Source organism: Pelodiscus sinensis, chromosome 13 (assembly GCF_052426305.1).
Source record: "Pelodiscus sinensis isolate ZL-2025 chromosome 13, ASM5242630v1, whole genome shotgun sequence".
NCBI lineage: Eukaryota > Metazoa > Chordata > Testudines > Trionychidae > Pelodiscus > Pelodiscus sinensis.
Genome location: NC_143064.1, coordinates 30012697 through 30038994, shown reverse-complemented (window position 1 = coordinate 30038994; position 26298 = coordinate 30012697).

The window sequence follows — 26298 nt, the reverse complement described above, 5'->3', positions numbered from 1 at the left end:
AGGAGCCCTTTGCCCCCACTTCCCACTAGGCACCCTGGAAGAGGCTTGGCATACTCCCTCACCCTCAGGCCAATCAGGGCCTGGGGTGAGGGAGCGCGTGAAGCCTCCTCCCGCCCTGCGAGGAGCATGTGGCACTTTGAAGTGCCGTGGCTCCTCACAGGGCCATGGCAGGGCGAAGGAAGCTTCACACAGCTACCCCGCCCCCAGGCCCTGATTGGCCTGGGGGCAGGAGAGCGCACAAAGCCTTCTCCACTCTCCCCCACCCCCGCCCTATAAGCAGCATGTGGCGCTTCAAAGTGCCATATGCTCCTGGCAGGGTGGGAGGAGCTTCGCGTGCTCCCCTGCCCCCAGGCCCTGATTGGTCTGGGGGCGAGGAGCAGCAGGGCCTCCATGGGCCAGATCCAGCCCACCGTGGACCAGATCCGTCCACTTGGTGGGCTGGATCCGGCCCGCAGAGGCCCATTTTCCCAACCCTAGCATAGACAAAGCCTACTTGCCCCCAAAAGAGACAAAACCATGCAGTGGTGGGGGAGAGGAAATACCTCTCAAGAACTGGCTAATGGAAATGCCCATCCCCACCAGAGAAAATAGCGTTATAGTTTCTAAGACCAGAAAGGACCATTTTGATAATCTAGTCTGACATCCTGGATAGTACTGGCCATAGAACATAATTCCTAGACCAGATATTTTAGTAAAACATCCAATCTTGATTTAAAAATTGTCAGTGATGGAAAATTCATCATGGACCTTGATCAATTGTTCAAATAATTTGTTAATAAAGCTTTCTTCTTTGTGGGATAGCAGGGTGGGCTGGTCTCTGTCCTCATTATGTTTCACAGTTTGCTCTTTGCAATTGCTTTTTTCCCACTACCTTCAGTAGTCTGGTCTGCAATTTGAACCCGAAAACTAGATATTTCCCTCTAAAGCCCCAGCTCACTTGTCTAATTACTCACTTCGCTACATCCCCATCTCCAATATGCACTCACATAGTAAGTGGAAAATGGTGGAAAAGTTTATTGGAAAGAGAGATCCCATGACTTACACAGAATATAGTCAATTTCCCATTTTTCATGAAATTTATTATAACTGCAAGAAAATAGACCTGCAGTGCAGTGCACATATCGCTGTGTATTTGGGGTAGTATCTAGGCACCAGATACAAAATTTAGAGGTGTATTAAGGGCTACATCCAACACCTATTGAAGTCTAACAAATGATTCTCACATAATTCAATAGAAATTAGGTAAATCTTTGACTGTGCCTGAAATGTCAATTGCTCTTTTACATTCAGTTGCCTTACTTGAAATTTTACAAGAATTTTGTATTCCTTTGACAGCCTTCATTTGTACAGAGAGCATTGTTATTCGCATACCTCCGACCCTGAGCCCTGAGCTTGCAATGGGCATCCTGGTTCAGACCAAAGGTCCATCTAGCCCAGTAGCCTGTCTGCTGACAGCGGCCAACCCTAGGCATCCTAGAGGGGATGGACCGAAGACAGTGACCAAGCCATTTGTCTCGTGCCATCCCTCTCCAGCCTTCCACAAACCTTGGGCAGGGACACCACTCCTACCCCCTGGCTAATAGCACTCCATGGACCCAACCTCCATCACTTTATCTCACTTCCCTTTAAACTCTGTTCTAGTTCTAGCCTTCACAGCCTCCTGCAGCAAGGAGTTCCACAGGTTGACTCTTTGCTTTGTGAAGAACAACTTTCTGTTACTAGTTTGAAGCCTGCTACCCATTCCTTTCCTTTGGTGTCCTCTAGTCCTTCTTTATGGGAACTAATGAAGAACTTTTCTGTATGCACCCTCTCCACCCAACTCCTGCTTTTAGAGACCTCTATCCTGTCCCCCCTCCGTCTCCTCTTTTCTAAGCTGAAAAGTCCCAGTCTCTTTAGCCTCTCTTCATATGGAACCTGTTCCCAACCCCTGATCATTTTAGTTGCCCTCCCCTCTCCCAGCCTCTCTCTTCCCCTCTCCCACCTCCTTTTCCCAGTCTCCCCCAGTTTTATTCAATAAAGACAGATTCAATTTTTGAACACAATTGTCCTTTATTTTGTACAAGAAGAGGGGCTAGGGAAGGGTAAGTGGAAGGAGGTGAGGGAGGAATGGGGCACGAGCCCCCGATGGGGAGGACTGGGCTGGCTCTGTGGGCTTCTGGGGGTGGAAGCTCTCCTGCAGCCCCCCAATTGCCTCCTCTCCCCAGATGGCAGCCTGCGGCAAGTGCAGCCAGTCTGATGGCCGAGTGCTGTGATGTGCCCAGTGTGGGCACTCTGGGCACTCTAAGCCAGGACTGCTTTGCAAGCGGGGCACCTCTGAGAACTGTCTGTCCGGGGTGGGGGTCGGGACCCTTTAAGCACAGCCCTCGGCTAGCCTGAGACAGCAGCTCCACGCTCTAAGTCCTCCTCTGATGCCCTGCCGGCACTGCTTCCGGCCATCCTTAACTCCGGTTCAGGGTCCACTTAATGTGGACATGCTAGTTCGAATTAGCAAAACGCTAATTTGAACTAGTTGTTTAGTCTGGATCCGTTAGTTCGAATTAGCTTAGTTCGAATTAACTAATTCGAACTAAGTTAGTTCGAATTAACGTTGTTGTGTAGACGTACCCAGAGAGAGGTTGGGAGCAGTCAGCCTTTAGCTCCACTCAAACCATGGTGTGTCCCCCCACCAGCCCTCAGTGCCATGCAGAGCGGCACTCTAGTACTCCCGCGGCACTGCAAAGGATTCTGGGGCATGGTTGCCATAGTAGCAGAAGTGGCCAGGAGCTCCAGGCCCCTTTGAATCTCCTGGACCTAGGGCAGCTATCCTTCCCCTCTGTTGACAGGCCTGTTTTTCATGCAAACCAAAGTAATGCTAAGTTAGTGATACATACACTGTCTGGAAGCAGTCTTGGAAGTATCCCACTTAGAAGAGCCCATTTCCAAGTTCTTTGCTATACTTTCCCTCTGCATTAAGTATCCTAATACCCATTCAGAGTCTTAAGGAAACAGTCTAATGCATTCCAGCACAAAGCAGAACAAGTGCCTGCAGGTATCTACTCCCAGTAAGGGCATATCAGGGTGAAACTCCCTGTCTTATCCTGCAGCACGGGGGCCATCTCCCTTTTCACTTCTCAGCCGCTGTCAGAGCCCAGCAAAATGAGGCTTTGCATAATGGAGCAGAGCAGCTAACCTCAAGTGGCATAGTTAGACTTGGCTGAGACCCATGGTGAGAAATCATGGCCCTGACAAGCAAGCTTAGATGGACATTTCCTGCCTTTGTTAGTGTGAAGTATTTTAGAAACTGGCTGTTGAAAGCCACTGGCATCAGCTGTTAGAGGTTTCTCCAGGGAAAGACTGAGAATAAGTTGCTATTACCTTCCAAATAAGCCCAGGCTTTTACAGCACTGATAGCTCCTATTGTATGATCCAATGGCACAGAAACTCTATTAGCCTGGAGCCCTCTACTGTACTGGAGGGTGTGTGAGTGACCACTCGTGAATGATCAAGAGGCAGCAAGAGAATATATGGCACAAAATTGCACAAATATCCCAAATTTGCAGTTCAAGGGAGTAATTCTGGCTCAAATGCTTTACTTCAGTAGAACATACCTAATTCACTAGGAAAAACATAATCTGTAGTGTCCAATTGATGTTAAACCTCTGGGCTATTAGGTGCAATTTGTAGGTCCACTAGTCGTACACTGCTGGTTCTCCCTCTGCTACCAAACAGGCAGGATATCATGTGGCATTTGTAATTTGATTTTCCTTTGAAAGGGAAAATAGTGCAGGTGAGATTGAGATGCTGGATTGTCAGGTATTGAAACATGTCACTGTCCCCACAGCAAGTACAACACAGGCTGCAGTAATGTAAGTTTTCATACACATGTCCCTAGCTACAATTCATTTTTAAATTCAGTACAATCCAATTAGGTCTGAATAAAGATTTGAATTAGTTAATACACTAAAAAGGCAACTTCCTCTCTCTTGGTATTCACATCTCCCCATCAATGCAGTAAATTAGTCATCTCTACCATGACTTGACTAGCCTCATTAAACCCTTGAAAACTAACTTTCTTTCTTTCTTTCTTTCTTTCTTTCTTTCTTTCTTTCTTTCTTTCTTTCTTTCTTTCTTTCTTTCTTTCTTTCTTTCTTTCTTTCTTTCTTTCTTTCTTTCCCTGACTCTGTAATTTCCATTCCAATTCCCTTGATGAAATGGGTTTTACTCACAAAAACATATTCCCTAATAAATCTGTTAGGGTATGTCTACACTACCACCCTAGTTCAAACTAGGGTGGTTAATGTAGGCAACCGAAGTTGCAAATGAAGCCCGGGATTTAAATATCCCGGGCTTCATTTGCATCTTGCCGGGCGCCGCCATTTTTAAAGCCTCGGTAGTTCGGACTCTGTGCCCGCGGCTACACGTGGCACAGAGTAGGTAGCTCGGATTAGGCTCTCTAATCCGCACTACCATTACTCCTCATGGAACGAGGTGTACCGGTAGTTCGGATTAGAGAGCCTAATCCGAACTACCTACTCCGTGCCGCGTGTAGCCGTGGGCACGGAGTCCGAACTACCGGGGCTTTAAAAATGGCAGCACCTGACAAGATGCAAATGAAGCCCGGGATATTTAAATCCCGGGCTTCATTTGCAACTTCGGTTGCCTACATTAACCACCCTAGTTCGAACTAGGGTGGTAGTGTAGACATACCCCAAGTCTTTAAGCCCTGATCTACACTAGCGAGTTATTTCAAAATAAGTCCCTTCATTTCAAAATAACAAGCAGAGCATCCACACCACCAAGCCCCTTATTTCAAAATAATGGGCTGGTTATATCAAAATCCGTATTTCTGCTTTCCATGAGGAATTACGCTTATTTTGAAATTGATATTTTAAAATAGCATTAGTGTGGATGCTCAGTTGCTGCTATATCGAAATAATTGGCCCCCAGAGGCCTCTTACAGCTGCACTTGTGGCCACTCTGGCCACACCAGCCAGCTCCACTGCTTCCCTTCTCCTGCAGAGTTTTTAAAGCAGCAGGCTGCAGGAAAAGTGTTTGTGACACAAAGACAGCTTTGCCAGCCCCATGCTACACCGCAAAATCACAGGAGCTCTGGCTGACCCCAATGCTCCCTCTGAGCACTCCATGGCTGCCAGCACTCCTGCGGCACACTTGGAAGAACGCAAGTGAGCATTGGCCTGGACTGGCATAGAGATCGTGGACCTCATCAAGGTTTGGGGCAAGGAGACTATCCTCCAGGAGCTCCACACCAGAAAACACAGTGCCAATGTGAATGGCCAGTTGGCTGCCAGCCTGGCCAAGAAGGGACACACAATAATACTCAACCAGGTCCGCATGAAAATAAAGGAGTGCCCGCAGGCCTCCAATAAGGCCAGGGAGCAGAATGGATGCTCTGGGATGGCATTGCACATGTGCTACTACGACCACCAGCTTGATGACATCCTGGGATAGGGGCTGGACACCACCTCCCCTTGTCATCGAGTCTGGCCAGGACATGCTCTGTGTCAGCCTCCATGAGGGTGGGGTTGTGGATGACAAAGAGGAGAAAGAGGAGGAGGAGGAGAAGGAGAAGGAGAAGGAGCAGGCCAGCCAGGCAACTATGACCACTAGCCAGGAGCTTTTTTCACCCTGGGGCTGGTCCCCCACTCTCAGGATGGTTCCCAGGTGTCAGACAAACCCAGGGAAGGTACTTCTCATGAATTTTATAATTTTCTGTATCTATACCTGGGAGCAGGGGGCAGGCTGTGAGGGGCTGTGCATCCCTCAATCAGTCTACTCAGCCTGGGCACGGGGGAGGGGAGGTTCACACAACAGCCTGTGCACATGGATTCATATGGAGCGCCAGTCCAGAGCACTCAGCCCTATGACGCTCTCACACAGGAACCTCTTGGTTCTTCTTGGTTTGTGTTTGAGGGTTTCTTGCTGTTTGCTGAGCTTGTGTTTGGCTGTTTGGGTTTTTTTTCCCTTCTCCCTCTCTCCCCATGGAGTGGGTGCTCTGGCTGGCAGGTGGAAACTGTGAGCTGCTAATTAGGGTTTGAAATCTAGAAGCCTCTGCTCATTGGTTGAGCTTTAATCAGGGGGAGGGACTATCAGGCAGTCCAGTGCTTTATAAAGGAGTGAGTCAGTGATCAGGGAGCTTGTGAACAGGGACTGCTAACAGGGAGTTTGGAGAGGGAGTTGGGGATTTGGAAGGGGGTAAGATACACTCACCATTCTTTAAAATCTTTTTGCTACACTCCTGCCCTTCAAGGAGGCATTGAATAACATCTGAGGAATCTCTCAGAAGGAAGGCAGTTATGGACAGTGATAGGTCTGCTGTTGTTACCTGCACATCATGTGCCATGTTTGTTTTCCTCCCAGAAGAAAGACGGGATTTCATCTGCACTATGTGCAAGCTGGTCATCATTTTGGAAGAAAAAATTAGAGGACTTGAGGCCCAAGTATCAACCCTATGTTCCATCAGAGAGGATGAAGACTTCCTCGATAGAAGGCAGCGTTTAATCCTGCAGGCACAGCAGGCTGAAGAGCCAGTCAGGGCAGTACAGGACAAGGAAGAAAACTGGTAGAATGTAACCTCTAGAAGAAGAAGAAGGCCAATTCAGGTCTCCCCCATTTACATTCAGGTAAGTAACCACTTTCAGGCTCTCTCCATACGCACTGTGGTGGAGAATGCTGTGGCAGGGACCTCTCAGGGAAGAAATCAGAAGGGAACACTATCTACAGGAAGGCATGGGATGCGTAGTCCTAGAGATGGGGGTTCCTCGACTACAGCAGATTATGTAGCGCTGGGAAGAAGGATCAAGGAATTTGAAATGCAAGTGGTGTTCTCTTCCATCCTTCCACTTGAAAGAAAAGGTCTGGGTTGGGATCATCAAATTGAGGAAATAAATGTGTGGTTGCGTAGGTGGTGTTGGAGAGAGGGCTTTGGGACTCTGTTCCGGGCTCAAGGATTGTTAGGAAGAGATGGGATCCACCTAATCAAGAGAGGAAATAGCATCTTCATGGGCAGGTTTGCAAATCTAGAGAGGAGGGCTTTAAACTAGGTTTGTTGGGGGACGGTGACCAAAGCCCTGAGGTAAGTGAGGAAGTTGATACGGGGAAAAAACACCAGGAAGAACGAACAACAAAGGAGGACCCCTGACTCGAATGGAGAAGGTAGGGCAATCAACTGGCTATCTAAGGTTTTTGTACACAAATGCAAGAAGCCCGGGAAACAAACAGGAAAAATTAGAAACCCTGGCCCAGTCAAAGAACTATGATTTGATTGGAATAACGGAGACTTGGTGGGATGACTCACATGACTGGAGCACTGTCATGGAAGGGTATAAACTGTTCGGGAAGAACAGGCAAGGGAGAAAAGGAGGAGGAGTTGCACTGTATGTAAGAGAGCAGTATGATTGCTCGGAGCTCCAGTATTTAGAGGGAGAAAAGACTATTGAGAGTCTATGAGTTAAGTTTAGAGATGGAAGCAACAGGGGTGATGTTGTGGTTGGTGTCTGCTATAGACTGCCGGATCAGGTGGATGAGGTAGACAAAGCTTTCTTCGGACAACTGAGAGAAGCTTCCAGATCACAGGCCCTGGTTCTCATGGGGGACTTTAATCACCCTGACATCTGTTGGGAGACCAATACAGCAGTATACAGACAATCCAGGAAGTTTTTGGAGAATGTTGGGGATAACTTCTTGGTACAAGTGCTGAAGGAACTGACCAGGGGCCATGCACAGCTTGACCTGCTGCTCACAAACAGGGAAGAACTAGTAGGGGAAGTAGAGGTGGGTGAATACCTGGGAAGCAGTGATCATGAGATGGTAGATTTCAGGATTCTGACAAAAGGAAGAAAGGAGAGTAGCAAAATACACACCCTGGACTTCAGAAAAGCAGACTTTGACTCCCTCAGAGAACTGATGGGCAGGATTCCCTGGGTTGCTTACATGAAGGGAAAAGGAGTCCAGGAGAACAGGCAGTATTTTAAAGAAGCCTTATTAAAGGCACAGGAAGAAACCATCCCGATGTGCAGTAAGAAAAACAAATATGGTAGGTGACCAGATTGGCTTACCGGGGACATTCTTGGTGAGCTTAAACACAAAAAGGAATCTTACAAGAAGTGGAAACTTGGATGGATGACTAGGGAGGAGTATAAATATATTGTTCAAGAATGCAGGGGACTTACCAGGAAGGTAAAAGTGCAATTGGAATTGCAGCTAGCAAGGGATGTGAAGAATAACAAGAAAGGTTTCTACAGGAATGTTAGCAATAAGAGGGTGATCAGAGAGGGTGTGGGACCCTTACTGGATGAGGGAGGTAAACTAGTGACAGATTATGTAGGAAAAGCTGAAGTACTCAATGCTTTCTTTGCCTCTGTCTTCACAGACAAGGTCACCTCCCAGACGAATGCACTAGACAATGAGGAATGGGAAGGAGGTGGACAGCCCTTGGTGGGAAAAGAACAAGTTAGGAACTATGTAGAAAAGCTAGACCTATACAAATCCATGGGCCCTGATTTAATGCATCCAAGGATAATAAGGGAGTTGGCAAATGTCGTTGTGGAGCCTTTGGCCATTATCTTTGAAAACTCGTGGAGATCGGAAGAGATCCCAGATGACTGGGAAAAGGCAAATGTAGTGCCTATCTTTAAAAAAGGGAAAAAGGACAGTCCAGGGAACTACAGACCAGTCAGCCTTACCTCAGTCCCCGGAAAAATCATGGTGGGGGATCCTCAAGGAATCCATTTTGAAGCACTTGGAAGAGGGGAAAGTGATCAGGAATAGACAACATGGATTCACGAAGGGCAAGTCGTGCCTGACCAATCTGATAAACGTCTATGAAGAGGTAACTGGCTCATTGGATATGGGAAAGTGTGTGGATGTGATATACCTTGCCGTTACCAAAGCTTTTGATATGGTCTCCCACAATATTCTTGCCAGCAAGTTATGGGAATATGGATTGGATACATGGACTGTAAGATGGATAGAAAGCTGGCTGGACTGTCGGGCCCAACAAGTAGTGATCAATGGCTCGATGTCAGGTTGGCAGTCAGTTTCTAGTGGAGAGCCCCAAGGTTCTGTTCTAGGACCATTTTTGTTCAACATCTTTATTAATGAGCTGGATGAGAGGATGGATTGCACCCTCAGCAAATTTGCAGATGACACTAAGCTAGGGGGAGAGGTAGATACACTGGAGGGCAGGGATAGGGTCCAGAGTGACCTGGACAGATTAGAGGATTGGGCCACAAGAAATCTGATGAGGTTCAACAAGGACAAGTGTAGAGTCCTGCACTTGGGATGGAAGAATCCACAGCATTGTTACTGGCTGGGGACTGAATGGCTAAGTAACAGTTCTGCAGAAAAGAACCTGGGGATTACAGTGGATGAGAAGCTGGATATGAGTCAACAGGGTGCCCTTGTAGCCAAGAGGGCAAATGGCATCTTAGGGTGCATTAGGAGGAGCATTTCCAGCAGATCCAGAGAAGTGATTATTCCCCTTTATTAAGCTTTGGTGAGGCCACATCTGGAGTATTGCATCCAGTTCTGGGCCCCCCACTATAGAAAGGATGTGGATGCATCGGAGAGGGTCCAACGGAGAGCGACAAAAATGATTAGGGGGCTGGAGCACATGACCTATGAGAAGAGGCTGAGGGATTTTGGCTTATTTACTCTGCAGAAGAGAAGAGTGAGGGGGGATTTGATAGCAGCCTTCAACTTCCTAAAGGGAGGTTCCAAAGAGGATGGAGAGAGGCTGTTCACAATAGTGACAGATGGCAGAACAAGGAGCAATGGTCTCAAGTTACAGTGGGGGAGGTCTAGGTTAGCTATTAGGAAAAAACTATTTCACTAGGAGGGTGGTGAAGCACTGGAATGGATTACCTAGGGAGGTGGTGGAATCTCTATCCATAGAGGTGTTTGTCTCGGCTTGACAAAGCCCTGGCTGGGTTAGGGTTGGGATTGGTCCTGCCTTGGGCAGGGGGCTGGACTTGATGACCTTCAGAGGGCTCTTCCAGCTTTGATTCTATGATTCTCACAAGGTTCCTGGAGAGGCCTACCTTACTGCTACCTTCTTGGTGGGACACATTCCCAACTTTCCCATGACAAGTCACCATTAAGGAACCGGGGGTCATGGAACCACACAGCAGTGCCGCACCCGGCACAGGCTCGTGTCAACACGTGGGCAGCATCTGCTCCTGGTCAAGCACGGTGATGAGGAGGAAACTGATCCCCTACATGGAATCCTTCTGAAAGAGTAGTATTCTCTCCAGCAAGTCCCGTTTTTTCTCCCCCCTCCATGTTTGGGATTTTTTGTGAAAGTATCTGGCAACCTTAGATGCAGCCATAGAGAGGAACCCCTGTCTCAGCTTGCCTGGCCAAGAAACCACAGGAAGTGTCTGCCCTCCTTGTGCCCTCCCTGGAATGCTTCCGCGGCTCTAAATCCGAAGCAGGCTCCAATCAGTGTGTACGTGCTCTTTTGATTTTGTTATTTTGGGAGTTATTATTTCAATTTTATTTATTTCAAAATTATTTCCTATTGTAGACATGCTCTAAGGCGTCACAGGACCCCTTCTTATTTTTGCAGATACAAATTAACATGGCTACTCCTCTGAGACAGATCTTCCTGACCTTTGCCATTGTCTGATGGGAACAAGAGGAGGCAGGGCGTTAGGGCTTGAAGCAGGACTGTTCAGACTTGAGGGTGATTAGTTTTCCAAGTTACTCAGAACCATGATTAAATAAGTGTAACAGTGTTACTTCCTGAAGAAAGCCTCCTTGTGGCCAGGTGTAAGGGACCTGCACAGCCTTGCCTTTGTTTCCCTTTCTCACACCTTTGCAGTGTCTAATATATTTAATTATACACATTATTTCCAGTGGCCCCAACCCTTTCCTCCTAACTAAAGAAATTCCACTATTCTCCTTCTGGGTCTTGTGTTGCATTTCTATCTGGTCCCTTTGACACCATTCACTGGCTCTACCCAAGCTGGCAACCAAGTCTTTAAGAAATAGGACTCAAGTGTCCCTCCCCTAGTGGCTCAAAAGTAACAAAGTCTTCTCCTCTGTCTCCAGCTGAGGTCTCTCCTGCTCTTTATAGCTATTTCCCACTCCTAGTCCTTCTTGCCAAGACTCTGGCATCACCCTTTTGCCCAAGTGTCCCCACAAGAGTCTTCTTGTTCTCTGAAGCATGCAGGAACCTTTAACTCCTTCCAGCTCTTCCATAGGCCTCTGCTCTTACTTTTCCTCAAAAAGGACTGGTTGGGTGATATAACCCACCAATCACATGAGCCTCTTCATTTTCAGGAGGCAAGCTAATTGTGTCATAGGTGGGGTTGGGCCCATGCCTGCCAACAGCAGGGACAAAAGGGGAAATCTTTAAATCGCTGCAGAAGCACTGTGCATCATGCTCTGGGTGACTCTCGGGGCTGGCTGGGGAGTGAAGGAGCCAGTGCAGTGTGCTATGAGCGGTGCTGAGGGTTTGCAGTCCCTATCCCTTCCCTTTTCATGTGAGGCCCCCCATTCTGGAAGCACAGAGCCTATCACCCCCCCACCTTGCCCAGGTGCCCGACAAGTCTGTCAGCCCCCTGGGTGGATCTATATCCCTCTAAAGGGACTGACCATCTTTGCTATTAGAATTGACTGGAGCTAGGAGGATTCCTTGAATGAGATCATAAACCATTATACTAGACAGAATAAAAAGAAGGAAAGAGAGTTAAAACCTCATGGTTTGGGGCCATCCGCTAAATAATAGGGGAAAAGAAGAAACTTCCCATAGTAGCTGTTCATCTCATAGTTGTCTGCTATGGGGATACCCATGTCTACCTCTGGACTATTTGTTCTGGTCACTGTTAGAAACAGGATACCTGATTCAATTCACTGTTGCTCCTGTCCAGTGTGATAATTGTTGTGTGCCTATCACTGCAATGTTATTACTTGTACAACACTTTATAGAACAAATGAGTGACAGGTCTCTGCACCAAGCAGCTTGCTGTTAAAATAACACAGCATACAGTAACATCAAGAAGTCCTGAGTCACCTTAGAGACTCACAGATTTATTAAGGCAGAAGCTTTCATGGGTAAAACCCACTTCATCAGATGAATTGGAGTGGAGTTCACGGAGGCATGAGTATATATGAAGGAATAACATAAGAAAGGGGGTGCTTGTGTAAATGAAAGCTTAAGCCCTAATTAATCTGTTAGTCTCTAAAGTGCCACGGGATGCCTTGTTTTTTCAGATACAGATTTACAGCATGTGATGGTAATAAATGAAGGAAGAAGGTGTGGGAAGGCAAGGGTTACAGTGGTGGGAGACTAATCATGAGATAAAGTGCTAGTAACATGTGCTTGTTGTTAGCTGCTCTCTCTCTTTCTAAAAATGTAGTGTAATAACATTTGAGAACAGTATCTGGAATGATTTCAGGGTGAGGTCTAGCACTGGGAAATGATATCCAAATGGGGAATACATTTAAGAAGCTGGCATATTGGCAGGGAATGTGATCACAGCAAACTCTAGAGATAGGTCAGTTGCAAAGTAAGCTGACAATGTGTCCTCCCCACTTGGTATAAAATATCTTACACTATGAAGAACCCAAATACAGTTCCTCTACTCTGATGCCTAGGAAAAATTTATTCCCATCTTTTCCAGTAGAGGGTGCATTCATCCCACTCCATCTTGTGTCAGTAGCAATCTGCAAGACTTTCAGTTCTATTATCAAAGCAGCGGAATAAGAAATGTAACATTCATACAAATTAAAATAGACAGGGAGGAGGGGGAGCACAGTGTGTTACTAGATTAAAATCTGGGTTCAAATCCTGACTACATCACAGGAGAAATAACTTTGCCCTCATAGTAAAATCCTATAAAAGTTAATAGGAAATGATAACTTTGCAAGAGAAATTTTCTGCTTAATATTTAAAACTGCATGTCTTGAAGTCTTTAAACTGGATGGTTTCCTAAAAATATGCTCTAATTCAATCAGAGCATTGATTGGCTGTTGGGCTAGATGTGGAGTCATTGGGTGAAATTCCATGGGTTATGTTTATTATGCCGTAGTAGAATATCACAATGAGCCCTTCTTGATTTACAGCTATAAAATAGAAAATTATCTTTCAGATATATAGTTCCATATAATAGTTTAAAATATAAAGAAAGGATTTTATTATCTATAGTATCTACTATATATTTTAGAGAATTTGTCTGTCTGTTTGACCAAGAACTCCTAAACAGTAGGAGCTAGGACCACCAAATTCAATATACAGCTTACTCTTATAATTACTTAAAGCAATGTAAGGGTTTGATTATGCCAGGAAAATGGGATGTGCCTGGAATGGAATTGCTTTTCATAAAACTATACTGAAATGAGACAGAATCACCCAAGCAAATACAGTCCTCAAAACTGACATAACTGAGCAAATGTTGAGAGTGAACCAAGATGATCCAGAAAAATATGATGAACTTAGAATAGGATTACTTTTCAATAAACCTTACAGAAAAGAGATAAAATGGAGAAATTTGGAGTACTGTTCTGTTTTGGCAGAGCTAAATCAATGCTTTGAAAATTTGAAAATATTATTGCAAACCAAATTGAATGATACCCCTTTTTTGTTAAAACATAGTGAATGAGAAGAGTTTATAGTAGGGGTGGGCCACTTCAAAAATTTTTGAAATGGCCGCAGGCCACCGTGGAAGGGCTGGGGCCAAGATGCTTCCAGGCTTCCTTACCTCCTGACCATGATTGGTCTGGGGGTGGGGAAGCCCCCTTCCCCCCCACTTCCCACTAAGAACCCATTCCTGGCAGGCCAGGAATATGGTTGCCAGATGGTTTCAACAAAAATACCAGATATACTTGACATTACATCACAATCTACATTACGTCTTATTTAGAAAATACCGGACATTTCTATTTTCTCATTTCTATTTTCTCAATTTGTTTCCCAAACAGAAAGCTCAAATACTGGACTCTCCGGTCCAAAACTGGACACCTGGCAACCCTAGGTGGGAAGAGGCTTTGCACGCTCCCCCACCTCCAATTAGGGTATGTCTAGACTATATTGCTCCATCAACGGAGCCATGTAGACGAGGCAGGACGACAAAGGGAAATGAAGCGGCGATTTAAATAATCGCCGGTTCATTTAAATCAAAATGGCCACCGCGCTGTGCTGATCAGCTGTTTGTCGGCACAGTGCGGCAGTCTAGACGGGGATCTGCCGACCTCAGAACCCTTCGTCGGCAGATCCTTTATGCCTCATGAAATCCTCATCTAGACTGCCGCGCTGTACCGACAAACAGCTGATCGTCACAGGGTGGCGGCCATTTTGATTTAAATGAAGCGGCAATTATTTAAATCGACGCTTCATTTCCCTTTTTTGAGTAAACTAATCTACATGACTCTGTCGACGGATCCATGTAGTTTAGATGCACCCTTAGAGCCTGGGGATGGGGGAAGCTCACGAAGTTTACTCCACTCTGCCAGGAGTACATAGCACTTTAAAGTGCCATGCGCTCCTGGCAGGACGGGAGGAGAACTCATGCGCTCCCCCGCCCCCAAGGCCTGACTGGCCTGGGAGCGGGAGGTATGCGCAAAGTTTCCTCTGCCCTACCCCGGCCCTGCAAGGAGCGCGCAGCACTCGTAGCAGCGTGGTGGAAACTTTCTGCATTTCCCCCACCCCCAGGCCCTAATTGCCCTGGGGGCGAGGGAGCAGCAGGGCATCTGTGAGCTGGATCCATCCAGTTGGCAAGCTTGATCTGGCTCACGGAGGCCCTTTTGCCCACCCCTGTTTTATAGGGATGAAGAAACAAAATATACTTGCTGGAATTTCTGAATTATGGATCCAGGCAATGCCTGGTAAATCAGCTAGTTCTTTCAATTTTTGAAGTAATTTGTATACGATATAATTGGCTTTATTCTTATTAAATTCTATACATTTTTCCATGAGAGTGGTGGTTTCATTCTATTCTCTGTTGGCTGATATTAGATAACTACTGTGCAGGTTGACTTGTATCACGATTAATGTTCTCCCTTAACTAACCCATTCATTGCGATCAGGAGCTGCTCTGAACCTGCAGTGGAGGTGGGGACAATGGAGAGAATATGATCTCACTTGATCTCATAGTTGGAGCAGATTCAACTTTTTAGCTTTGAACATGTCTTGAAGCAACAACTGGAAATAATTTAGGACACTGATAAAAGTCCCAGTTGAGCTAGTATAATTGCAACTGGGAATCCATTGTTTCCCAGAGCAGAATATGAATGAATAAAATAGGAAGTGATTCCCAAATATTCAGGAGACTGAAAGTTTGCTGTTATTAGGGTCATTCTATTTGTTGTTTGCGAGGAGTTAACTAGTCACCGATTATTCATAAAAATGTCCTTAGGCATTCAAAGTTTGATAATTATAGCCTAAATTACTCTTCATGATAGATAGAAATTATTTACTACTAGAATTATTTACTATTTAGTTGGCATTGCTTAGGTCTTGGGTCCTTAATTCAATTCATTTTTGTTTTTTGGAAAATAAAATAAAAATGTATATGCTTCATTAAAATCATTGCTCTGGGATGGGACTAGGGATGAGGGATTCAGTATGCAGGCTGCCCCGGGGAAAGAGGACTACCCCAGCCTCTCTCACGATAGCAGCTTGGTTCCAGGTGAGAAGCACCTCTCCATGGCTGCTGCAGCTCCAAGGGGTGCAGCTGGGGGAGAAGAGTATGCCCCCAACTGTAGCAGGTCCAGGTTCATCTGCCCCCTGCACTCCTTAGTCAGACTAAGGAATGCAGCAAACTGTGCACTTTCCCCTTACTCCCTGATGAAGGGGAACAGACAGCAATGTCCCCCTACAAATCAGGGGGCAGGAGGAGGAAGAGTGTCAAACCCCCTCACACCCTCTAAAAGAAGGTGGGAGGCTTGGGGCTGGGACAGACCTGAATGGGGAGAGGGTTCCCCCACCCAGCCTTTTTCACCTGTCTGGGGATTCTGTCTCTTTTCTGTATTGTTTTATGAGAAGCCATCCCATTCCAGGCACACCCCATTTTCCTGGCAGACTCAAGCCCTTATGTTGCTTTAAGTTATGATAAAAGGAAGCTGTGTACCAAATTCGGTGATCCTAACTCTTAGGCTACGTCTACACTGGCATGAATTTCCGGAAATGCTTAAAACGGAACAGTTTTCCATTATAAGTATTTCTGGAAAAAGAGCGTCTACACTGGCAGGATGCTTTTCCGGAAAAGCCCTTTTTCCAGAAAAGCGTCCGTGCCAATGTAGACGCGCTTTTCCGCAAAAAAGCCCCGTCGTCATTTTCGCAATTGGGGCTTTTTTACGGAAAAAACTACTGGGCTGTCTACACTGGCCCTTTTCCGGAACAGTTTTCTGGAAAAAGGACTATTGCCCCAGCGGGAGCAGCATAGTTTTTCCGGAAAAGCAGCTGATTTCTTACAGTAGATCATCAGTGCTTTTCTGGAAATTCAAGGGGCCAGTTAGACAGCTCGCAGCTTATTCCGGAAAAGCGGCTGATTTTCCGGAATAAGTGGCCCAGTGTAGACACAGCCTTACTGTTTAGGAGTTCTGGAGGAGACAGACAGAGCCAGTGTTCCCTCTAAACTGCGCAGTAGTTACAGCTTCATAGGTGATTAATCAGCCCTGCCCAGTCAGAGGCTCAGGGTTCCATGCATGGAGCTGACTGGGCAGGACTGATTAATCACCTACGATGCTGTGCTGCTGTGCAGCTTAGAAGGAACACTGGACAGATTCTCTAAAATATACAGTAGATTTTCTTTATTAGTCATTCATTTTTCTCCTGTTCAAAAGTCATCCAATTAGGGAGCAGAAACAATGCCATGTGGCTTAGGGAACCCCGCATAATCCATGGGTGAACAGTTTGCATGTAGCTCATAGAATGACATTTGTTTGTATAAATTCTGGTGTGAATACTAACAAATAGTGTACACATTCACAAAAGTCAGGATCTGTCCATGAATGATTCATGAACAGGAAGAAAGCATCAAATTTACAGAGACTATCATTCCCTAATTGACCAACTCCAGAACAGGTGTTTTTCACCATGTGCATGAACAGCAGCTGCATGGCTGAACGTGACATGCAGAAAGCAAAGAACTCCTTGATCTATCCCTTCACAAGAAGTTGCAAAGACCCAGCAAACAGCTGATCCACAAGTCAAGTCTCCATTGCACCTGGGCTGCACCATAGCATTGTGCCAAAGGGAAATGAAATTGCTGCACATGAATTGTATAAAAATGAAACAATATCTGCAAACTAAATATTCTGTGAGAACTGAAGCAACCCAACTGGTACTATCTGCAGCACCAAAGGCAACTGCAGGCAGCCCTTCCAACAGAGGGGGAGAGGGGGCAGTTGTTCTGGGGCCTAGCAATTCAAAGGGGCCTGAGGGTCTTGGCCATTGCCATTACTACTGCAGCAGCAGTGGCAACCAGAGCTATGGACCCTTTAGAGCAGGGATGAGGAATCTTTTTTGAGTTGGGGACCACTGACCCACCAAAGTTTCAGTAGGGGGCCACACATAAGTGAGAAGACACTACCCATATTCCTCACACCAGAGCCTATGGGTGCTCCAGCTCCATGGTGGAGCAGCAAGGGGGCTGGAGTGCCAACGTGGGCTTCCCTCTGAGCCTGCAGGGCCAAATCCAGGCAAGCTGGGGTCTGCATCTGGCCCCACCCTTCCTTTAGAGTGCCACTGGAACCTCTGGTGGCACACTGTGGGTGGTGTGCTTCGGATGGTGCCGACGGCTGGCTGCCCCAGCCCCACCTCTCTGACTGCGGCCCTGCCCTTTCTGGGAGTGCATCACTGGTCCCTCTCCTCCCCGCTCCCCAACCTTGCCCAGGAGCCCAGTAAGGCTGACAGCAAGAACTTCCCTGAAGTCTTTAATAGAGATATGGACACAATGGTGCTCAAATGACCCAAAGTGGATATTCAGCACTTGAAATCTTGAAGGCTTTTACCAGCCATACACAGCCAGTGCAGGGTCTGTTCTTCTCTTCTGGAAAGGACCGTTTAGGGTGTATTCACCTCATGGCCAGTGCCCATGTTTCCCATTGTCTCCTATTCTTCATGACTTTGTTAGAAATAGAACATCAGTATCTACCCCCGGGAGACTATTTCACAGCTGAGAACAGTTTTTTCTTTCTTGGGATTTGGCATATCATGCCAGTGTATGGATTTGTTAAGAACAAATCATATCAAATCAACCAAATATCCTTTTTTGTAAGGGTAACAAGACTTGTGGATGGGGGAAAGCAGTAGATATGATGTAAGTGGGCAGATATCAAAGTGGGTAGATATCAAAGCAAGGGGAAAGCTGTGCCTTCCAAAACAGCCTTTCATGACCCTGCCCACAGTTGGCCCACAGACCCCTTCCTACTTCCCAACTGTGCCAGGCTGCAGGGGATTGTTCCCCCGTGGACCCAGGCTGGGGCTAATAGAGAACACCCAGTCCTGGGGTGTATGTGTGTGGAATGCCTATTGCACTGGTGTAACATCAAGGGCCTGGCACTCTGACTCTAAGCTGTGGGGAGTGCATTGCCCACCATACTGGAAGAGAGGAACTGTGTTCACCCACCCACCAGACACTCTGGGGCAGAGGGAGGGGGTTATGCCACCTACCCATCCGCCAAGCTGGGGTCCTGCACCATTCTCTCTCTCGCTAGATATTTCAGCAGCTGGTGGGGGAGGGGGAGGGGAGGAGATTCTCTCTGGGTTTTGGCAGGAGGAATAGGCCAGGCCAAAGGCCAGTCTCCACAAGCCCTGGTTTCACCCCCTGCGCATGGATATTTCTCAACTTTGATATAGTTTTTGATACTGTTTCACATGACCTTCTAATAAGCAAACTAGGGAAATACAGTCTAGATCAGGGCTACTCAACTTTACAAGCTCCCGGGGCCACAGTGATACTCACAGCACATGCCACAGGCTGCAACTTAAGTGTGGTTGCATGTACATGCAAATGTACATGCAAATATATGCAAATATCTTCTTACACACTGACGGGCATGAATACAAAGATTAAGGCAAGATTAGACAAGAAAGAGGCCCCATTAAAGTCAGTTCTGCTGATATTAATAAAATGCAATATTTACCCAGTTTCCCCCCCATGTGACAGTACTTTTAATGAGCAATGACAGTCCAGGAATTTAACTACTAAAACACATATCAACAGAGGACCATTATATTGACAACTTTTTTGTTTTGGCTTCCACCCGCAGGCCATATGTTGAGCCCCACGTAAACCCAAATTGCTCTACAGACCGCAAACGAATGGGCAGGCCATGGGCTGCATGTTGAGTAGCCCTGGTCTAGATGAACCTACTCTAAGGTGGGTGCACAAATGGTTGGAAAATCATACTAAAAAAAGTAATTATCAATGATCAAACTAGACAGGAATATTGAGTGGGTCCTGCAGGGATCTGTTTTGGGTCTGATTCTAGGCAATATCTTCATAAATTGTTTGGATAGTGGTATAGACCCATAGAAAGTACACTTACAAAGTCTGTAGAAGATATCAATCTGGGAGAGATTTTTTGGGCAACAAGATTAGAAATTCAAATGATCTTAAACTAGAGAAGTGGTCTGAAATAAATAGGATGCAATTCAATAAGGACAAATGCAAAATACAGGCAGTCCCCGGGTTACGTACAAGATAGGGACTGTAGGTTTGTACTTAAGTTGAATTTGTACTTAAGTTGGAACTGGCGTCCAGATTCAGCCGCTCCTGAAACTGACCAGCGGCTGACTACAGGAAGCCCGAGCCAGAGTTTCTCTGCCCCCGGCTTCCTGGAATCAGCCACTGATCAGTTTCAACAGCGGCTGAATCTGGACGCCTGGGACAGAGCAGCTGGGGCGCTGCTGGGTAGGTCCCCGCAGTGCCGCACCTCGGCGCTGCGGGGACCAACCTGGCAGCACCCCAGCTGCTCTGCCCCAGGCGTCCCCAAGTCAGCTGCTGCTGAAACTGATCAGCGGCTGATTCCAGGAAGCCCAGGGCAGAGCAACTCTGCCTTGGGCTTCCTGTAGTCAGCCGCTGGTCAGTTTCAGCAGCGGCTGACTTGGGGACGCCTGGGGCAGAGCAGCTGGGGTGCTGCTGGGTTGCTCCAGTAGCGCCGCTCCTAGGTGCTACTGGACCAACCCAGCAGCACCCCAGCTGCTCTGCCCCAAGCGTCCTGATTCAGCCGCTGCTGAAACTGACCAGCAGTTGCTGAATCAGGACACCTGGGGCAGAGCAGCTGGGGTGCTGCCGGGTTGGTCCAGTAGCGCCTAGGAGTGGCGCTACTGGACCAACCGGCAGTGCCCCAGCTGCTCTACCACAGGCGTCCACAAGAAAAGCCTGGTCTGCTGGGGGGGGCGCACTAGCTGTCCTCCGTGGCTTTGCTCTGCGTCTCCCTGGTCTGCTTGGGGGGGGGGGGTCTGGGCGGTCCCGCCGCCCGCGTCCTCCGCGGATTTGCTCCGCGTCTCCCTGGTCTGCTGCCCCCCCCCCCAGCAGACCAGGGAGATGTGGACCAGCTTTTCTCACCCTGGAGGACGCGGGCGGTGGGACCGTGTCGCGTCTGGGCGGTCCTGCCTCCCGCATCCTCCGGGGCGAGAAAAGCCCTGTTCGTAAGTACGGATCTGACGTAAGTCGGATCCGCGTAACTCAGGGACTGCCTGTACTACACTTAGAAAGGAACAATGAATTGCACAAACAAAAAATGAAAAATGACTGGAGAAAAGGATAAGGGGTTATTTGGATTACAAATTAAATTTGAACAAACAATGTAACACTGATGCAAAAAAGCAAAAATAATTCTGGGATGCATTTGCAGGAGTGTTGTAGGATCAAGACACAAGTCTGTTTTTTCACACTACTCAGTGCTGATGAGTACTCAATTGCAGTATTGTGTTCAGTCCTGGGCATCACACTTTAGGAAATATGTGGACAAATAGGAGGAAGACCAGAGGAGAGCAATAGAAATGATGAAAGGAAGGAAAGATTGAAAAAAAAATGGGGTTATTTAGTCTAGAGAAAACGGAAAAGGGAAATTATAACAGACTTCACATACATAAAAGGTTGTTATAAAGAGGAAGGTGGTAAATTAATCTCCTTTTCCACAGAGAACAGAACAAGATGTAATGGGCTAAAATTGCAGCAAAGGAGATTTGGGTTAGACAGTAGGAAAAACTCTGTATCTGTCAGGGTAGCTAAACACTGAAATAATTTACCTAGGGAGGTTATGAAATCTCCATCTTTGGTGTTTTTTAAGAACAGGTTAGACAAACACTTGTAAGGGCTGGCAAGGATAATACAGGAAAAGGGCCCAACTTACAGACGGGTTGTGTTCCAAAAGTTCATTTGTAAGTCAGTTGATTGGAACTCGGAACACATCTTCCCATAGAATCAATGTTATAAATGATGGTTAGGTTCCCAGGCTAGCCCAGAAGAGCTTAGTTAATCTTTAATGTAGCTGAAATCTAAAATATATTTGAGAGATTCTGTGCGTCTGGCCATCTGACTGTGAGTCTGTTTGTTCAAGAACTCTTCCTACAGGATAAGAGCTTGGACCACCAAGTTTGGCATGCAGCTTTTTCATATCATAACTTAAAGCAAGGTCAGGGTTTGATTGTGCCAAAACAATGGGATGTGTATGGAATGCGATTGTTTCTTATTAAATGGAAAGGGAGGGCTGTGATAGGAGGAACAGTTGTACTCCAGAATGCCCACAGGGGTACAGGCAGTGCAGTCCTCTCCACCCCAGCCATCCCAGATGAGAGGTCCCCGCTGCCCCAACAACCCCAAAGAGCTGTGGAGCAGCACTGGCTGGGCAGCATGACCCCTGCCGCCCTGGCTTGGCTCAGGGTAGCAGCTGGTGGCTGGGCAATGTGGCCCCCACCACCCTGGGTAAACCTAGGGAGCAGCCAGTGGCTGGGCAGCACAGCTTCCACCAACTCGGGAACAGACAGCAGCTGCCTCTACCCCCTGTCTTGATTCTCCCACCACCTCCCCTGACTCCTGCTCCCTGACTCACTCCCTTGAGCTCTTCCATACCTCCCAATCCCCTGCTCTAACTCCTGCAACTCTCACCCCCTGTTTTGATCCCCCAAGCTTGACTCCTACATCCCTTATACCTTCAGCCCTCTTCCCTGACCCCGCCCCCATCCCCAAGCCTCTGCCCCGACTCCTGCATTCCCTACGCTCCCTGCCCCCTGCCTTGAAGGACCCGAATAATTCTGGGTAAATCCTCTAGTTCTGTAGATTTGTAATAATAAAGAGTAGAAAACAATATTTTTGCAATACTAGTAATTAAACAAAATAGAAAAACAATAACATTGACGAAGAAAGAGGTTTCTTATTTAACCTTAAATGCTAGTTCTTGCAGAAAGGCAGGTTTAATTAGAGGACAATGAGAAGGAAGGTGGAGATTCTTGAAGGGGGCTTCTGAGCATCCCCTGGCCATCCCCCCTCATGGGCTCTTACCAGTCCCTGCAGCCAGCCCCAGCCCCTGGCTGTGCACATTTCCTCCACCCCTCACCCCTCCAGGCTCAGCAGCAGTGCTTGCAGTCTCCATCCCCTGCCATCCCCCATGGACTTAGCACCAGCTTTGGCAGGACCTATCCTCCAGCCAGTTCCACCCTACCAGGAGGCAGTGAGCGGCAGGATCTCAGGCCAGTGGACTCCAGAGGAGCAGGAGGCAACCACCAGCTGACCAGAGAGAAGTGGTGCTCTGAAGGGGCCTCTGGCTGTGCAACAATCCCCTTCTCTTCCGGAGTCCTCTGTCCCACATTCGCGCCACTCGCCAGCAGCGGTGCCTCTTGCCTGCTTCCCTGAGGCTGCAGGTGAGCTTTTGTCCGTAAGTCAGATGTTTGTAACGCGCGAGTGCTTGCATTTCATTCTTCCTCAGTGTACTGCACTGAACTAGATGAGCTACCAAGGTCCCTTCCAGTCCTACATTTCCATGATCTTAGTCTCCAGAGGTTTTCTCTGCTATTTAACCTACATTTCCCCTTCCATAAGGGAAAGGAAACTCCCACCTCATCCCCTTGTATTATCAAAAGTAATTTCTAACTCCCTGTGGTGTTTACATGTTTCTAATACTTGTAAATGTATCATACTGTCCATTTAAATAATTGCTTAGCTGAACTAGACTGATTTAACTCTCTTCATCTTTCCCTATAAGTCAGCCTCGAGCTCTTTAATCGATAGCAGCTCTTTCTGGAACTCCCTTCAATTTGTCACAGTCTCTCAGTTATTAAGTTTCCCAGAATCAAATGCAATATTCTATATGATCTACTGTAATTGGTCAACAAGTGAAATCTGCCTCCTCTGCATCATGTGATTACTCCAAGTTTTCTCTGCCAGACTGCTTGTCACTACAATTGTCTCTTGCACTATGCACTGATTGGAAGTGGATGCGTCCACATGTAATTGTTTACGAATAACCAGCCTCTTTCTCCTGAGAATACATTTCTTACCCTCAAAGAGCATCACCTACTTTTGCCCCTAAAGGTCCTCAGCAATATTGCTGCCCCATTTGGCATAGGTAGATTATGGGATAGTTCTGTGCTACTAAAATGTATTATTAAAGATTCTCCTTGCTCTACCTACACTAAAAGACAAAGGAAACATGTTAGTTTCAAATCAATTTAACTACTACCTTGTAGATTTTCCACTGGAATGTTATACTAGGGATGGTGGGGCCAGACTAACCTCCCTCACAGATCTCCCAGTCTGTGTTCCCTGTCTCAGCTGAAGCTGAAACTTGCTTATCACTAACATCTGCTCCTGTGACTCATACAAAACACAGCACTTACAGTGGCACAGCTTGAGATGACAGTTCATGTGAGGCATCAGGAATGAGGGTCAATTCCTGGATGAAGTAGCAGGTGAAGGGCTCATTGAAATAATTCTTGAGTTACAGGAAGGACTAGGGTAGCTGGGGCTCCCTTGGGCATTGCAGAAGGAACATTATCTTACATGTATAGTTAAAAAAAAGAGGGGGAAAGCTCTTTTTATGTCTCCAAAATCATAGAATCATAGAATACTAGGACTGAAAGGGACCTCGAGAGGTCATCAAGTCCAGTCCCCTGCCCTCATGGCAGGACCCAGTACTGTCTAGACCATCCCTGATAGACATTTATCTAACCTACTCTTAAATATTTCCACAGATGGAGATTCCACAACCTCCCTGGGAAATTTATTCCAGTGTTTAACCACCCTGACAGTTAGGAACTTTTTCCTAATGTCCAACCTAAACCTCCCTTGCTGCAGTTTAAGCCCATTGCTTCTTGTTCTGTCCTCAGAGGCCAAGGTCAACAAGTTTTCTCCCTCCTCCTTATGACACCCTTTTAGATACCTGAAAACGGCTAGCATGTCCCCTCTCAGTCTTCTCTTTTCCAAACTAAAACCCAATTCTTTCAGCCTTCCTTCATAGGTCATGTTCTCTAGACCTTTAATCATTCTCGTTGCTCTTCTCCGGACCCTCTCCAATTTCTCCACATCTTTCTTGAAATGCGGTGCCCAGAACTGGACACAATACTCCAACTGAGGCCTAACCAGTGCAGAGTAGAGAGGAAGAATGACTTCTCGTGTCTTGCTCACAACATACCTGTTAATGCATCCCAGAATCATGTTTGCTTTTTTTGCAACAGCATCACACTGTTGACTCATATTCAGCTTGTGGTCCACTATAACCCCTAGATCCCTTCCTACACAGTCACTTCCCATTCTGTATGTGTGAAACTGATTGTTCCTTCCTAAGTGGAGCACTTTGCATTTGCCTTTATTAAACTTCATCCTATTTACCTCAGACCATTTCTCCAATTTGTCCAGATCATTTTGAATTATAACCCTATCCTCCAAAGCAGTTGCAACCCCTCCCAACTTGGTATCATCTGCAAACTTAATAAGCATACTTTCAATGTCAATATCAAAATCATTGATAAAGATATTGAAGAGAGCCGGTCCCAAAACAGACCCCTGCGGAACCCCACTAGTTATACCTTTCCAGCAAGATTGAGAACCATTAATAACTACTCTCTGATGCCTAAGAATGTCACTGTATCACAAACAAATCAAGAACCATTCTAAAGTGTCTGTGTTTGTTCTTTCTTCCAAGTGCATTTGCTGCTTGAGACACTGTTTTGGGATTAGGGTTCTTGTAGTCTTCTCATTTCTCTCCTGTCTCTCTATCAAAGACTACACTTCATATGTGCCTTCACAGATTTGACCAGAGGGCTGACCAAAGAAGGCTTCCACAAGACACAAATATAGCAGTAAATTTTGTTGCTGCCAGAACCTTAGGCCTAGCTTTGTGGGGCACTTCATGCAAATGATCAATCTTGGTGCCACAGAATCATGATTCTCCTTTCTGCCTTGCAGTTTGCTGGTGGCATCATGTGTTAGATTGGCAGCACTTATTGTGTAAATTCTGCTATCCCATTTATGTTGGGCATCAGGCTTCTGCTAGGCTATGTTTAGACTACAAAGAAAAGTTGGAAAAAGATATGCAAATTGTGAACCACAATTTGAGTATCTTTTTCCACTTTTCTTTCGAAAGAGGCTTTTCTGAAATTTGGCACATCTACAAGGCACCAAATTTCAGAAAAACCCGCTCTTGTGAGCCATCCCTTCTTCCTCATACTACAAGGTTTACAGGGATGGTGAAAGAACGCATCCACTTTTCTGATTTTTTTTTCAGAAAAGCGGAAGCGTTCCTTGGACGCAGCGTTGCTTTTCCAGGATACCGCCAGTATCCCGGAAAAGCACTGCAGTCTAGATGCAGCTTTAGTCTGGTTAATTCAACGGCACTGTTCTCCCATGAGCCCTATACCATAGTGCCACGTCTGATACTTTCTCTTTACCGCATGTTGAATAAGGAAGAACCGCCTTATGATTTCTGTGTGTATTTAAGTTAGGAAATCTTTGTGCCATGCTCCTTCCTGTTCTTGGTCAAAAATAAAGATGGCAAAGGGCCACTGGCTAAATACAGCTTGCAGCTGCTCCACACCAAGCCAACCAGACTATCACACAGCCAGCTTTCTAGGACTAAAACAAAGTGCTGACTTCAAACAGAAAGTGGTGTTTTCCTGTCAAATACTAAATAGGCTGAGAAAAATCCCAACAATGTTATGTTAAAGGAATAAAAACAACAAAGGTTACAGACACAGCAATTCTTACGGGTTCTGTTACTGTGGATGTTTCTGAGGTTATTCCATGGAGGCTGCCATTCTTTTCCTGCCAGCAGGAAGAGACATTAGGACAGAAAGAAACTTGTTCTCCATTAAAATCAAAGGGAAAAGCACAGCTATGCAACCCAATTTTTACA